The sequence below is a fragment of the Loxodonta africana genome, chromosome 17, assembly GCF_030014295.1.
Source record: "Loxodonta africana isolate mLoxAfr1 chromosome 17, mLoxAfr1.hap2, whole genome shotgun sequence".
Taxonomy (NCBI): domain Eukaryota; kingdom Metazoa; phylum Chordata; class Mammalia; order Proboscidea; family Elephantidae; genus Loxodonta; species Loxodonta africana.
Genome location: NC_087358.1, coordinates 74,002,566 through 74,016,508, shown reverse-complemented (window position 1 = coordinate 74,016,508; position 13,943 = coordinate 74,002,566). Strand labels below are relative to the sequence as shown.

General features: G+C 45.3%; 1 protein-coding gene across 4 annotated transcripts in view; it reads left to right on the top strand.

Annotated features, from left to right (window-relative positions):
- The first annotated feature begins 6,882 nt into the window (after nt 1-6,882).
- Nucleotides 6,883-13,943, top strand: part of TMEM272 (transmembrane protein 272) — a 61,169-nt gene continuing 54,108 nt past the window's right edge. For all 4 annotated transcript variants that reach the window (XR_010318220.1, XR_010318219.1, XR_010318217.1 and 1 more), the window contains exon 1: nt 6,883-6,965. The gene's annotated coding sequence lies outside the window, so the exon portion shown is untranslated. The remainder of the gene's footprint in view (nt 6,966-13,943) is intronic.

The window sequence follows — 13,943 nt, the reverse complement described above, 5'->3', positions numbered from 1 at the left end:
GTCCCTAATAAATCTTTGTTCGTATGGAACCTCTGAGCCTCTCTGGGTCATTCTTGGTCAGAAGAAGGTAAGAACCTAGTCAGGGCTTAGTCCCGAGCTGGGAAGCCTTGCCCTATAACAGATGGCCTTTATCAGGCTGAGAAAGTTTCCTTTTGCTCCTAGTTTGTTGCAAGTTTTTGTAATGACAGAGTGTTAGATTAGGTCAAATGTTTTTCTGGATCTATTTAAATGATCGTGTGGTTTTTGCCTTTTCTATTAAAATGGGTACTACACTGATTGATTTTTTATGTTAAACCAATTGTGAATTCCTGAGGTAAATCCCATTCAGTTATTGTATATAATCCTTTTTATATGTTGCTGGATTCAGTTTGCTCATTGTCTTAGTCATCCAGTGCTGTCATAACAGAAATACCACAAGTGGATGGCTTTAACAAACAGAAATTTGTCTTCTCACAGTCTTTTTTTTTTTTTAGTAAATTACAAGTCCAAATTCAGGGTGTCGGCTCCAGGGGAAGGCTTTCTCTCTCTGTTGGCTCTGGAGAAAGGTCCTTGTCCTCAATCTTCTCATCGAGGAGCTTCTCAGGTGCAGGGACCCCGTGTCCAAAGGATGCGCTCTGCTCCTGGTGCTGTTTTCTTGGTGGTATGAGGTCCCCAACTCTCCACTTGCTTCTCTTCCCTTTTATCTCTCAAGAGATAAAAGGTGGTACAGGCCACACCCCAGGGAAACTACCTTTAACATTGGATCAGGGAGGTGACCTGAGTAAGGGTGGTGTTACAATCCCACTCTAATCTTTTAACATAAAATTACAATCACAAAATGGAGGACAATCACACAATAGTGGGAATCATGGCCTATCAAAGTTGATATCACATTTTTGGGGGGACATAATTCAATCTATGACATTCCACCCTTTGGCCCTCCCAAAATCACATCCTTGCAAAAGGCAAAACATATTCACCCCCATCATATCATAGCAAAAGTCTTAACTCCAAGTCGAAAATCCAAAAATTCCTCTTCATCTGTGAAATCTAGAATACAAGTTATCTGTTTCCAAAGGTCCTATGGCAGAACAGACACAAACTAGACATTTCCATTACAAATGGGAGAAACTGGAGGGAAAGAAGGCATAACAGGTACCAAGCAAGTCAGTAGAACATGTTACATTAGCCCTCAAAGCTTTGAAAATAATCCTCTGTTCTCTGAGACAATTTACACTATGGCACTGCCCTCCAGACTCTAGGTATTAGCCATTTGGATTCTGAGTGGAGACTCCTTGGCCCTGGGCTTCAGCTCTGCCTTTCAGGCCCACTGGGAGAGCAACTCTGCTCCCTCAGCTTTAGGTGCACCATTCTCCTCAACCATCTGAGTGGCAACTCCACCCTTAGAAACACCAGAGGCCATGGCTGTACCCTTTGAAACCCCTGAGGTCATGGCCATACCTTTTGAGACTGTGACAGCTTAGCTTCTTGTGTTCCTTGTCTTTTCAGCTTCTGTTTCCCGGTTTCTTGGCCTTTTGGCTCCTTGGGGCTCATGCCCACATCTTCCTTGCTGAGGCAAGTGTTCCAAAGCTCTGTAGCTCTACTGGTAAGTGCCTATAGGCACCCCACTCCACAAGGAAGCCTCCTGCACACAGGCACTCAGCTCTCTGGCTCCATGGGTCAGCAACCTTAGCTCCACTGATAAGTGCCCAGAGGCATCCCACTCCACCAGGAAGCCTCCTGCACACAGGCACTCAGCTCTCTCACTCCGTGGGTCAGCTCCAACGCTGTCTTGCACCGGTCTCCTGGTTCTGCTGCTGTTGGTTCTCTGCTGTTGCTGCTTCTCTGCCACTGCAGGTTCTCTGCTGCATTGGTCCTCTGCCGTTGTCGCAACTCTATCCATTCACAGTTTCAAAACCGCTTCCACATTTTAGGTATCTGTTAGAGCAGAACCCCACTCCTGGTACCAAATTCGGTCTTAGTCATCTAGTGCTGTCATAACAGAAATACCACAAGTGGATGGCTTTAACAAACAGAAATTTATTTTCTCACAGTCTAGTAAATTACAAGTCCAAATTCAGGGTGTCAGCTCCAGGGGAAGCCTTCCTCTCTCTGTTGGCTCTGGAGGAAGGTCCTTGTCCTCAATTTTCCTCTGGCCAAGGAGCTTCTCAGGCGTAGGGACCCCATGTCCAAAGGACGTGCTCTGCTCCTGGTGCTGCTTTCTTGGTGGTACGAGGTCCCTAACTCTCTGCTTGCTTCTCTTTCCTTTTATTTCTTAAGAGATAAAAGGTGGTACAGGCCACGCCCCAGGGAAACTCCTTTTAACATTGGATCAGGGAGGTGGCCTGAGTAAAGGTGATGTTACAATCCCACATAAAATTACAATCACAAAATGGAGGACAACCACACAATATTGGGAATCATGACCTGTCCAAGTTGATACATGCATTTTTAGGGGGACATAATTCAATCCATGACACTTGTATATTGTTGAAGGCTTTTGCATTTATATTCATAAGAGATATTAGTCTATAGTTTTCCTGTGATGTCTTTGTCTTTTGACATTTGACTATGGTATGTCTAGGTGTGGATCTTTTTGAGTTTATTGTACTTGGAGTTTTTGGATATGAACATTAATGTTTCTCATAAGATTTGAGAAGTTTCTGGCTATTACTTCTTCAAATATTCTATCTTCCCTGTTTCTCTCTCTCCTTCCCTTCTAGGACTCCTACTTTGCGCATTTTGGTAGCTTGGTGGTGTCCCACAGGTCTCTGAGACTCTATTCACCTTTCTTCATTCTTTTTTCTTTCTGTTGCTCAGACTGGATAATATCAATTGACTTGTCTTTAAGTTCATTGCCTCTTTCTTTTGCCAGTCTAAATCTGGAGCGTTTCCTGGAGCATCTTGGATAACTGCCCAGTTCCAGAGGGCCCTTAGAATGTTAGGAGTTGACCTTTGTTTCATTCTTCTTCTTCTGGACTATGAACTAGTTCAGGACTCAAGCAGCCTGTTTCTCTTTTTCTTAGATTACCTTCAGGAAAACTGTAATGGTAGAAAAAGCAAAAAAACAAAAAGAAAGCTTCCATTGAAAATGCATTTCGATTCAGGTGGAAGCTGAAGCGAGGAACCCTAAATGAACAATTTCTTTTATAAGGATTAGCACAAAGCTGAGGCGGAGGTTAAAGGTGTCCCAAACGTCCAGCTTCTCCAAGCTGTGCCAATCCATCATCTCTGACATCAACTATCCCGCCACCCTCAACATTCTTCCTCCCATATTTGGGTTCAGTAATTCAATCCAACATCTCACAGAACTCACGAAATGTACTTACAGTTAAGTGGTTCACCGGGGAAGTAACAGGTTACAACTTGGGATCAGGATCAACTTGGAAGTAACAGGAACCACTCAGGAGACAGGATATAGTTTGTCAATCAGGCCTGCTTCCAACCAAGACAACTTGCAGTTCCTTCTTGGCAGTGCCTGCAGGCAGGCCCTTCGCTTGGGCCTATGGCCGCCAGACCCCATTCTGGCCTCTGCTGCTGGGCTCTGCCATCTCTCATCCACTTCTGACCATCTCGCACTGTTTCTTGTCCCTCTTCAGTGTTACAGCTCCTTCTTTCTCTCTGTGTTCTGTCTCTAAAAACCTCTGTCGGGTTAGTCAGTTGTTAAAAGCAAGCTCCTTATCAATTTCAAGGGGTGCACTGTCCCCCATCAAGACCATGAACTAATGAATCCTCTCAGTAGACCGAAAGGCCCCCACTCGGCGTAATAACACCAATCCCTACAAGGATCTTACGTACCTTATCTGCAAGATTGTGGTCCAACCAATTATAAACTCAAGGCCAGAAAGGCCATATATAAGGAGAAACCCACTGCATCGCAAACCTTGAAGGCTTTCCCCTGAATTAGGAAGCTTTCCGAATCAGTAGATGGTAAATATAGAAAAAGTGACTCAAACAGAAGGGTGGCATCAGGGGGGAACACTCTCCTAGGAAAGCGTGAAAAGAATAAGAACAGTTATACTGAAATAATTTATTTGATAATAACGCAAAATAAAAGACAAAAGCAAAAGCAATCTCTCACACAGTCTCCGGAGGAGAGTGGGAATGAACGTAGTGAACACGGCCAACCTGGAGTCAGTGCTGACAGATTCTCTGATTGCTCCCTATTTGGTAACACTTGGTCTTTGGCCAAGTTTAGTATGTTTCTTCATTTCTATGGAACCTCTGGGTGGTGCAACTGGTTAATGTACTCTACTGCTAACCAAAAGGTTAGAGGTTCAAGTCTACTCAGAGGTAGCTTGGAAGAAAAGCCTGGTAAGCCACTTCCAAAAATCCATTCACTAAAAACCGTATGGAGCACAGCTCTACTTTGACACACATGGGGTCACCATGAGTTGGAGCTGACTCTGCGGTAACTTTTTTTCTTTTCATTTCTGTGACGTCCATCAAGAGGTCAAGTATGCACTCATTAGCTCACAGACGCCTTTGTGATTAAACTCAGGCATGCACTCATTAACTCACTGCTTTTTTGTAATAATATCCCTTGTTTGTTTTTTTTATGGGAGATATTGGATTTTATGAAATGATTATTTTATTCACAGTGTCTGGTTTGGAGTAGCACTCAAACCAAACATATAATTTTTTTATATGTTTGGTAAAAGAATGAATGAACTCACTTTTACCAGTAGGGCTTCATTACATAGGCCACCTCAAAAAACCTTAAAGCACGTATAAAAAAATTTATGCCATGAATTCAACTTTAACTCAATACTTCTATCACTTCCCTAAACAAAAAAACAAACAAACAAACAAACAAAACCCATTGCCATCAAGTCAACTCTAACTCATAGTGACCCTACAGGATAGAGTAGGGCTGCCCCAGAGGGTTTCCAAGGAGTGTCTGATGGATTAGAACTGCCAATCTTTTTATTAGCAGCCAAATTTTTAACCAAGCTCTAAACCACTTTGCCACCAGGGCTCCAGTGCACCTTTTAATTCATGAGGCAATAGTATAGTGATCAAGAGCATGGACTCCAGGTTGAATTGCCTGGGGTTAAATTCATCGCATATTTAGTAGCTATGTGGCCTTGGGTAGTTACTCTCTGAGCCTCGCTTTACTCATCTGTGAGACATGGATACTAATAGTACCTACCTTGTTTTGAAAATCCTGGTGGTGTAGTGGTTAAGTGTGCTAAGGCTGCTAACAAAAAGGTCAGCAGTTCGAATCTACCAGGTGCTACTTGGAAACTCTATGGGGCAGTTCTACTCTGCCCTATATGGTCACTATGAGTTGGAATTGACTCGATGGCAACGGTGCCTTGTTTTGTATCGCATTTTGGCCAGTAGAGACTTCTGCCATCTGTTGTTTGATCTTTGGGTTGTCCCCTCCCCTAGCCAATCCTCTGACTTTTCTGCAATTCCAACACTTTTGTAACTTATTTCCCATATTAAATTCCCTCTCTTATCTTACAAGTGATACAGCTATTATTAATATCATTTATTCTTGGAGTCTCATAATCAGTTAAATATATAGTTGTTTGGTTTGGGAGAAAAAAACTCTTTGATGTTTTGCTGTGTCTGCAGGGACATCTGGAAAACCTTCTGATAGACTAGCCAGTATTCCCTTTCTCACTGAACTCCCAGGAAGACTGTCCTACAACATAAAATTAAGTCTGTTTTGATCCCTGGGCTGAAACATGCTCAAAAAGGGGCACTGTCCTTTTTTTTTTTGGCCAGCTCCAGGCTCCTGCTCTCCCAGACCCCACCATGGTACAGGAAATCCCTAAGGCTTTGCCCTCCCTACTGGCAATCACCCCACTTCAATATGCTCTGTGTGTGGCCTGGCCCAGGGCCAGGACTTGGGCCAGACAAGAGAAGAGGCTAGGGTGCAGCGTTTAAGGGAGGCACTTTTTTTTTCTCTCAGGGCTGTGCGCGCGCAGGGTCAGCCTAGGAAAGGAGCGCCTCCTTAAATACTGCTGGATAGGCCACTTGCCTGCCTTATCCTAAGCCTAGCTTGGGAGACTGGCCTTTCCCATTAAAATAACGGCAGCAAAAATTAGAACTTTAGGGTTGGAAGGGACCTTTAATGGCATAGGACCCTGCTGATTCTTTACGGAGCACCCACAGAAGGACTTGCAGGAAAGCTTGCAGAAATGCAGATTACTGGGCCCCAGACCAGACCTACAGATGGAAAAATTTTGGGAGGTGGGCAAGAATTTACATTTTAATAAAGAGTCTAGGGTGCTTCTTATAAATTAGCGGTTGAGAAGTCCTGCTACTTGATGCGCACTGAGAGCAGGCCCTGAAAGTGGCCATCCGCGCTATGAACATTCAAGTTCGGGCAATACACAGCCTCACCAAGTAGCCTGCTTCAGGTTGCACACAGCAACTGTCAGAAAGCTTATTACACTGGGCGTAATTCTGCCTCCCGGTAACTGCACTCTGTCTGGCTGACGCTGAATAAATTTAATCTCTTTTCTGCAGGACAACCCTCAAAGTACTTAAGGCACTTCTCATGTCCTAAGCCTTGTTTATCCCTCTGCTAGGCAGCCCGTGTTCCATCTACTATCCTCACAGGCCACCAGCACGGCCGCAGAGCGGGAGGTGAGAAGAAGGTCGCACGCAGGCCTGCACCTCCCGCTAAAGCCGAAGCGCTGCGCAGCCTTTGGGGCGCGGACTGACCCTAGGCCGGGTGGCCGGCCGCCCCAAGTTTTCCGGGTTGGCTCTGCTGCCCCCTGGCGGCCGCGGCGGGGAGGCTTACCCCACAAGTGGGAGTGGGGACAGCAGACGCCCCGCTCGCTCCTCCTAGAGGGAAAAGCCAGCAGCTGCTGTCGGGCTGCAGGAGAGAAGTCGGAAGCGAGACAGGGAAGCCGAGCCCGCAGCGGCGAGAGAGCGCTGCCGGCGCCGAGCGGCGCGGCGGGCCCTGGAGCGGGAGCCCGGAGTGGTGGCCCGCGCGCGGCACGCAGCCCTGGAGCGCAGCACCGAAGGTGAGTCAGGACGGCTCTGTGCAGCCTGCAAGCTGGAGAAAAACTCCTGTTTCTCCAGGCTCGTTCTTAGATAGATGATTTATGCTTCCTGGAAGGAAAATGACTGCGTTGTGGAAGTGTTTTTCTCAGTTGCGTGGAGGGAAAGACCTTCATCTTCAGTGAGGCTAAGCAAAATGGTGTTTCTCGCTGAGAGAATAATCGTGAAGAAGCAATGACCTATAGGGCGGAGGCAAGTTATACTGGGGGGTTGGAAACAACCCGCTACTACAGGGCAGTGAGGGGGGATCCCAGAAATCACCTCAGTGTCTCACCCCTTGGGCCGCTGAGCAGGTGGCTTTGACTCGGCAGTTTTAAAGTGTGGGAGAGCTCAAAGGAAGTCCATTTTTTTAGGAAGCAGACGACAGGCGAATAGTAGGGAGGTAATGGGGTCGTCCGGCGCACAGTAGGTGTGCAACAACCTCTGCTGATTTCATGCCTGATGGAATAGTTAGAGGCGCCCTGGCGGTGCCGTGGCTAAGAGCCATGGCTGCCAACCAAAAGATCGGCCGTTGGAATCCAGGTCGCTATGGGTTGGAATCCACTTGACTGCAAAGGGTTTGTTTTGGGCTTTGGAGCAGCGTAGGCTGCTTAGAGAGCCGCAGATAGTAAAATACGCACGTGCTGAGCACCCTAAAGCTTTGTTGGAAATGTTCAACAATAGCTTTGCAGGAGCAGGTGTGGAGGTGGTTAATGTTTAACCGTCAATGGTATCCCAAACCAAGAACGAGTTGGGGTCCCACACCCCACCATCTAGTTTAGGAATGAACAGCTTAATTTACCAAGTAAGTCACTGAAAACACAATCACCGAGTCAAAGGTGTGTTCTTGCTTCAGGTTGGAGCTTTGGGGTGAAAATAAGTCATGCTAAATACTGGCCCAGTGCTAAAGGTTAACAAAAATATATAAAAAAACTGTATAGATATACAGGCTTGCTGTTGATTTATGACATAAATCAGAGATTTAAAATAAAGTACTATTTTATACATTTGAACACCCACACTGGCAATATTAAGCAGATATACAAAGGTTTCTCAAACTCAGCACTGTCGACATTTTGGGCTGGATAATTCTTTCTTGCGGGGATCTGCCCTGTGCATTGTAGGACGCTTAGCAGCATCCCCGGTCTCTACCTACTACAGGCTAGCAGCACCCCCCCACCCCAGTCGTGACAATGAGAAATGTCTCCAGACATTACCAGATGTCCCCTGGGAGACAAAATCACCCCTGATGAGAACCACTGAGATGGATCAATTGGATTGAAAATTGAAAATGTGTTAAGAGTGTCATTTGGCAATTATTGATTAATTAATTTCCTTTATGCTCTTTATCATCACTAAACTTTTAGGAGATTAAGCAACGGGGGCTATTATTGCTACTCTTACTGATACAGAAACAAATATGAGACAGAGGCAGTCCCATCCCTGTCTTTGTAAATCTGTGTTTATTGACACGGGAGAGAAGGTATTGCCCAGTGGATGCCCCAATCTCATGTGTTAGATTCCTACAGATAAGAAAATTTACTTAAAAAAAATTATTTATTATTTATTTTTATGGGTTAGCAAGTTTGTTGGCTGACATCTGAAGTCCTTACCACCATAATCGGCCACACCCACTCTGTTGAAAGCCTCCCATATTTGAGGGACTCCTCCTCTCTTTGAGCTTCCATTTGAAAGGGAAATCTGCTATGGAGCTTTGGTGAGTTCCTCACATCCTCAACGTTAAGGGTGACCGGATCTTCCTTAGCATATTTGAATCTGTAAATTCACACAATGAGTTAGTTCTGTCATATAAAAAAGCAGATTCACTGCTATTTTTGCAAATTACAGCTTTTCTTTCTTCTGGGCTCAGCACTAAAAAGATAATTTTTGCTTTGAATTGAAATGAATCTGTATGAAATGTCATAAAAAATAATTTACAAGGGAGGACATACAGCCAGAAAACAAGCATAGAAAGAATGTGCAAAAAAAAAAAAATTAAAATAACACTTAAATTCCATTTTTGCCTATTTAGTTTAAGAAATGCTTCAATCGCTCAGACACCCAGCACTGGCTAGAGTGTGGTGAACTGGCACTCTCCTGTATTGCTGGTGGCACTGTGAATGGACACCACTCCTTTGGAAATCCATTGTATCTCAAAAGTCATCAAATTGCTCATACTTTTTGACTCGATAATTTCACATGTAATTATTTATTATAAAGGGACCATCTAATGTATGGAAAAGAAAAGCAATTTTCCTGGAAATGTATGTCTCTTAGGATGAGTCATAATAGTGAAAATTGTAAGTAAACATCCAACAAGATATGGTTAAGTATAATATGATATTTCCCACTCTGTGGAATATGATACAGCTGTTAAAATGATGGTTATGAAGACCACACGGTAACAGAAAGGACACGTATGTAAGCACGGGAAGTGTTAGTTAATGTGCCTGATGGCTACACTACCACCACGACCCACTGCCGTCGAGTCGATTCCGACTCATAGCGACCCTATAGGACAGAGTAGAACTGCCCCATAGGGTTTCCAAGGAGCTCCTGGTGGATTTGAACTGCCGACCTTCTTGGTTAGCAGCCACAGCTCTTAACCACTACGCCACCAGGGTTTCCTCGATGGCTACAGTCATCTCAAATGTGCACGTGTGTGCATCTGTGGTAACGATAGGGGTGAATGTGTGTGTGTTGCAGGTGTGTGCATGGGGGTCACATTGTGTGTGTGTGTGCACGTGTGTGCATATATGCATGTGTGTGCACATGTATGCATACCTGTGCATGTATGTACACGTGTGTACACATGGATATCCACATAGTGGAAAGAAAAGCTCCAAAACACTAATAGTTATTGGGGTGGGAGTTCTGTATGTTGTTTATAACGATAAATGGTTTTCTTTTCTCTATGATCTAATTTTTCTGTTAATTTATTTTTGTAATTTTAAATAAAATATTCAGAAAGAGAAAAATAACATTTCCCCACCCCCTTCACATGGAATCTCTACTTTTTGTTCTGTTCTCAGGTAGACTTACTCCTGCTCGTCTGTCTACGCCCCTACCCACTACTTTTTATCTTAGGAATTTTCAGGAAAAAAAATTAAACTACTATTCCTTTCACATAATATTTCTTGGATATTTTAAATTATAAAAGTAAAACCTGCTCACAGGGAAGAAAAGTAAAGTGGTCGTAGGGTATAGTGTGGAAACGAAAACACTCCCGTATGTGCCCCAGCACCCTCCTCTGCTCCCTCCTTAGCCAGGGCCCCATTTCACTACGCTCTCTATAGTGTCGTCAGCTCCACTGAGTTGCCCCTGACTCATGGCCACCCCGTGCATAGCGGATCCAGACACTGTCCAGTCCTGCACCATCTCCATAATCAGTTGTGGATCGGATCATTGTGATCCGTAGTGCTCTCATTGCCTGATTTTCAGAAATAGACTGCCAGGCCTTTTTTCCTAGCCTGTTTTAGTCTGGAAGCTCCGCTGAAACCTGTTCAGCATCATAGCTTCCCAGATAAGTAGCGGTTGCTCATGAGGTGCATTGGCTGGGAAACGAACCCAGGTCTCCCGACCATGAGAGAATAAATTTCTGTTGTCCAAGCCACCCACTTGTGTTAAAGCAGCACTGGATAACTAAGGAAGCTTCCAAAAATCAGTGAATGAAAATCCCCTGAATGAAATTGCACTTGTATATTTTCCTGCCTGCTTAGATTGTGCCAAATCGACTCCCAAAAGTTGCATACGTTACATTCTCACCTGTTTCCCTCCCCGAACTAGATCTTTGCCAGTCTGATAGGTGGAAAATGATACCTCACAGTCATTCATATTAACCTTTCATTCGTCGTAAGTGCAGCTGAGCACACATACAGGCGTGTTGGCCAGCATTTGGGCTCCACCTGGGAATTCTGTCTCCCCTTTCTGGCCAGATGCCAACGCTTGGCTGTCCTGTCAGCCTCCAGTCTCTTGGGAGAGTTCTTCAAGAACTCTGACAGAACTAGCAGCTCAACATCCTTGTCTTGTTTGCATCCATCATGCTAGTTTATGAAATAAAGGCCCCAGAGGAATAAGAATTTATAAACTGGACCTGTTACCCGTGCTCAGCCTTAATTTGTTCTTTGGGTGCTGCCTTGTTTGCTCTGATGTGACTAACAAGAAGGACGTCGTCGCTTCTAACATCCGTGCAGTTAGAGGCTAAAGATCAGTCAATCTGGGATGTTCACATTTTAGAAAACCTACTTGTTGTAGTGTGAAATTGTTTTTCAAAGTTCCCTGGAAACTAAAGCATGTACCTCCAAACCCCAGGTAATGGCCCAAGGTAGAAATGTTTGTGCTGTTATAATATGACACCAGCAAATACAGATGGTTTCCACAAAGCCAGTGCGGATTTTAAAAATGGAGTATCTTGGGTTGTAGGTATGAGAGAAAAAATCAAACATGTTTCAAAGGAAATTTGTCAACCTCACCACACCAATATGAACAGTTTGTCCTTATTTCTGCTCCCTCTAATATTTCCTTCTATAATGAATGAGGAGCAAGTGGTGGTTCAGTGGTGGAATTCCTGCCTTCCATGTGGGGGACCCCAGTTTGATTTTTAGCCAACGCTCCTCAAATGCAGCCATCACCTGTCTGTCAGTGGAGGCTTGCATGTTGCTAGGATGCGCAACAGGTTTTAGCAGAGCTTCCAGACTAAGATGGACCAGGAAGAAAGGCCTGGCAATCTATTTCTGAAAATCAGCCATTGAAAACCCTGTGGATCACATCTGTCCAGTTCACAACCAACCATAGGGATGGCACAGGACTAGGCAGTGTTTTGTTCTGTTGTGTATGGTATCACCACGAGTCAGGGGCTGACTCAAAGGCAGCTAACAACAACAATGATGAGTGAGGAAAACGTTGTGGCCTGTGACTGGAAGATTTGAAGTCCACATCAACCCCTGGGAAGAAAGTTCCACGAGTTTCTAAATGTTATTTATATATCACGTCTGTGGTACCTATGGCCTGTGTTATTGAAGTTGGCAAGAACTGTCAGACAGCAGGAATGAAGGACATCTGGGGCTGGTAACAGAGTGAGCAGGCACCTAGTGAAGAGGCCTCCGTCAGATGGAAAGACTTGCCCAGAGCAAGCAGACAGCGCTCCCTTCACTAAGAAGGGAGAGGAGGAACCACATGCCCTCCCAGGGTGTTACGGGCCTGCTCTTTCACATAACGGTGCTCCCCTTCAGTACAGAAGGGTTACTTTTCCAGCAGGGTTTGCAGTGGAAAGGTTTACTTACCTTCTTTGGCTCCCCTGTCAGTACAGGAGGGTTACTTTTCCAGCAGGGTTTGCAGTGGAAAGGTTTACTTACCTTCTTTGGCTCCCCTGTGGTAATAACCTCATTAAGCGTGGACACCAGCAATAAATCTGTAACGCCTACAGTGATGGGTTCTCCATGACTCAGGGGCTGTTTTCTGCTTAATAAGATGTCGTGCACCTGGCTAACCCCATTGGACCAGTGAAGTGCCCTAACCTTAGGCCTGTCAGGGGAAGCCAAGTCAAGGGATAAGGAGGGAGGCTGTTGTTTCCTCAGGGGTACAGTTCTGATCTTCTGTATGTCAGGACACGAAGGTGACAGTTTTTGCAAGGACATGGGGGGAAGAAATGGAGCTGCATGAAAGGATGTTTGAGTAGTGGGTCATAGATGGAATTATCCATCATACAGGTATTGAAGACTATGCCCCAGAGAGACACAGACTCACACACATCTTCCACAGATGCTTCTGGGAGAGGAGTGAATAGGAAAGGCAGCATCAGAGGCAGGAACAGTAAAGGAACACTGGGAATTGCTTAGTGCGTCTCGTAGGGGTTAAAGGGTGCGTGAAGCTTTTTGTGGCCTATTGTTACAATTGAAACTCTCCAAGGCACTTCTGGCCGAGCGTGAGCAGGCATCTCAACTTTGGCAAATCGTAAGACACGTGAGTTCCAGCCTAGCTATGTAACCTTGGGCAAGTTCTTAACTCTTCTGACCCCCAGTTTTTTCATCTGTAGAATGGGGATAATAATACCTACCTGGTTAAATAAGATCCTGCACCCACGGGTTTTATCAAGAAGCCACAGCAGTCTCCTTGTGTGGTCCCTGACCTCACTTTGGGAAGCTTTTCCTTTCTAGCTTTCTTCTCCTTTATTCCTGCTCTGAGGTGAGGTGGACAGACTGTGGCCTTTGAGGTTTCAAACAGTCACAGAGGCGTCATTCCGAATCCCAGTTCTACCATTTAGTAGCTAGATGACTGAGCTAACTAACTGATGGAATCTCAGTTTTCTCTGTAAAATAGGGGCCACCCTGCCTCCTGGCTAATTGGAGGAATTAAATGAGATAACATTTGTGGAAGGAGTCCCTGGGTGGTGCACACAGTTGATGCACTCAATTGCTAATGCAAAGGTTGGAGTTTCGAGTCCACCCAGAGGCACCTTGGAAGAAAGTCCTGGAGATATACTTCCAAAGAAAACCCAGCCATTGAAAACCCCATGGAGCAGTTCTACTCTGACACACATGGGGTCGTCATGAGTCAGAATTGACTCCACGGCAACAGTTTTTTTTTTTTTTAACTTATGTGGAAGACTTGGCTGGGGCCTGGTAATAAACCCCTGGTTTGGGACTGACCCGTCCCCCATCAGTCTGACTCCGACTGCAGTGACGACAGCTCTCCAGCTACCAAAGTGAGGCCTTGAGCATGACACATCCCAGGAGCAAAGTGATGGGGATGAGAGCCACAAAGCTCATTCTCACACCTGGGAGCCTGAAGCTGGGCTGCTTCACCTGCCTCAGAGCTAAGAGGGTCAGTAGGGGAGAGAAGCTGCCAGAGCAAGAACTGCCTGCCTGGTGGCAGGAGATCACCACAGTGGGCCACAGCACCCGCCAGCTGTGCCTTCTTATGTCACCCTTCCCGCCTCTGTCCCTGTGCCACAGACAGATTCT